Here is a 3,077-nt window from a genome sequence, read left to right on the forward strand (position 1 = left end):
ATTGGGGTTCTTCCAACCCCCTTTATGGTTTGATTTTTTTTTTTTTTTGTGGTGTTCCGGTTCAGTTCTCTCACTATTATGTGTATAGATTCTAAGCTTTTGCTTTGTGTTGCTATGGGCTCACATACCCTATCTCACAGCAACACAGTCTCTTTTAAAGTTGTTGGTAGCGTAACTTTGAATGTGTATAAAACTCCACTCTCTCCCCTTTCATTTGTTTTTGGTATCAGAATTTATATCTTTATTTATATGTATTACCAACTTCTTGCAGCTTAGTGTTTTATGTTTTTTTGTCTTTTAGCTTTCATACCACAGGTGAAAATGATTAGACAGCATGCTACAGTATTTGAATATCTGAATTTGGCTATATGTATGTCCTAGTTAGCTTTAGCTGTCAACTTAACCCAGCCCAGAGTCATCTGAGAAGGGAGTCTAAGCGTGGGATTGCTCAGATCAGATTGGCCTGAGAGCATGTCTGTGGGAGATTGTCTTGATAATTGATGTGGGAGGCCCTGCCTACTGTGGGCAGCACCATTCCCTGGGCAGATGGTCCTGGCTCTCTAAGAAAGCTGGTTAAGCCTGATTCTGCAAGACAGCCAACAAGAAGAATTCTTTCATTATTTCTGCTTCAAGTTCCTGCTTAAGTTCCTGCCCTGACTTCCCTCAATGGTGGACTGTGACCTGGAAGTATAAGCCAAACAAAACTTTTGCTCAGCGAAGTTGGTCAGCACGTTTTATCACAGCAACAGAAAGGAAACTGGAACATTTACCTTTACCAGCACATTTCATATTTTTGCATTATTCCACTTTCTCTTTCTTACCTGAACCTTACATTTTTTTCATATCATAGAGGGTAAATGTAGCTCTTTTTAATACATTTATGCTTTATTGAGGAAATAGGACTGCATATATGTAGACAAGATGGGGAGTTCATTCATTTGGGGCCTTCCCTTTAGCTGGCTAACTGCTGGGGAATCATTTATTTAAATTCCTACTAGTTACTAACCAATGAAGCCTTAACAAAATTTTACTTCTCCCAGAGATAGCTGCAGTCTAACTGATACTCCAAAGATTAAATAGCAACTTCATAAGCTTGGTAGAGTGGAATAAGCCTACGATCCCTGTACTCAGGGGAGGGTGAGGCAGGAGGACTTGCTGCAAGGTTGCGGCACTGCTGGTTTATAAACCGAGTTCCAGACCAGCCAGAACTCGTAGATGGTAAGATCTTGTCTCAACAGAACACAACGAAACATAACAAACCAGAATGAGGTCCCCATTAAAACAACAACAACAACAACAACAAAAAACCACGTAAGCATCTTCCCAGAAAGTAGAAGACATGGCTTTTGTGTAGAGGATGTCACACACACACACACACACACACACACACACACACACACACACTTTCCCAATCCAGTTTCCTATTTAAGAAGTGGCGCTCCCTACCCATCAGATATTGGTGGGAGGGAGTACCCTGTGTCCCCAACAGAACTGCTCCTTCTATCTCCCAAACCCAAAGAATTTGATAGCTTTCTTCCTAAGATACTGACTCGTGGGAGATTGACACATAAGTGGAAAGCAGCCCATGTTCAAGCATCAGGTCACAGTACAGCATGCTCACTGTTCTTCTTGCCATCTTCCTTGTCTGGCCACCACACTGTCACTCACTGCTTTCTCTTCCTTATAAACTCTCTGGCCTTGAGAGTAGGCACCTCTGTTCTCCTTGCACATATCCATCTTAGGACTGAGCCTAGCTCCCTCTAGTTAATTAACTCACTCCCAGACTCTATCAGCTTTCACACTTGTCAGGATTTCTGAAACCTCTCAAACTATGCAGTCACCTCTTAACCCTTTATAGCCACCATAACCTACATCTACAGACACAGAATAGACGATGTAGATACATTCACTGTGTGATATGTAATGTGTGATGTGGGAATTAATATTAGTAATAAGCTTGGAATGAAAGATACCACGCTTCCCTCGGCCAGAGCTATCAAGTAAAGTGGGAATATCTGGAAAATTACTGCCAATGAAACTGCCATAGCTTGTGAATTTTTTGGATCCTTCTGGGGCTTTCCTTCTCCACATCCCATCGTCTGGGAGTATTTCACCAAAGACAGGAATGGCTGTTTCCTAACACTGTACTAGCCCACTGAAGAGTGGTTTGTTAAGTCTTTGGGGGGTAATAGTGAGTTTGAGGTGTCATGCACAGACCAGGCCATCTTCTCTTCTATCTCCAAAGCCATAGATGACCAAGATAGTAGGGGTACTCAGGCATGGATGTGGGAGATCCACCCTCGTGATGGCTGTGGTACAGATTAGCCTGATCAGCTTCATAAGTTAATCAAGGCTGAACTGGTATTCCTCACTCTGTCCACAGTCTGGGTCTCCTCCTGCCTCAGGCACCTCACTACTGTGCTGGTCACGGCCTCTGAGTTCCAACTACCACATGAACCCAGAGGCCGTGTTCCCCAGAGGCTGTGTTTCCCATCACGTAGGTCCTCTGCAGTCAGCTTGCTTGTGATCTGGGGCAGGTGGGAGCTCATAGCCAGCAGCTAGAACCCCAGCTGCTCACGCAGCCTGGACATTCAGCCTGCAGGGTGCACCTTCATTTGGACACAGAAAAGAATTGAGGATGAGTTAGTAGGATGCCGAGATGGAGTTTATTAGGAAGAAATTCTAACAGAGGTTTCAGTATAGGGGTTAGGAGAAAGCAAGGTGCTCAGGGAAAGAAGGTATGCACTAGGCACGGGTGTGGGCTTCTGGAGACAGCCCCACCCAGTGTCTTTAGAGTAGCCATAAGTACATTTCAGTGGCTTCTGAAGTTTCATCTCAAATGGTTGCTTAGGAACTTTAGTAAGATCATGGGGTATTTTCTGAGGTGCATTGGTTAGGATTACAGCTAGTAAAGTAAAGCCTAGATCGCAAGGAAGCTAAGACATATTTATTATAAACAAAATTTAGTGCCTTGTTTGTGAGTTCTCAGAAAATTGCAGGTTTATAGCCAAGAAGGGTATAAGGCCACATACTTAGGCTTTCAACAGGGTCATTGCTATTTTAACATTTTTTTTTTA

The sequence above is a fragment of the Nannospalax galili genome, unplaced genomic scaffold (assembly GCF_000622305.1).
Source record: "Nannospalax galili isolate Female #2095 unplaced genomic scaffold, S.galili_v1.0 scaffold667, whole genome shotgun sequence".
NCBI classification, from domain to species: Eukaryota; Metazoa; Chordata; class Mammalia; order Rodentia; family Spalacidae; genus Nannospalax; species Nannospalax galili.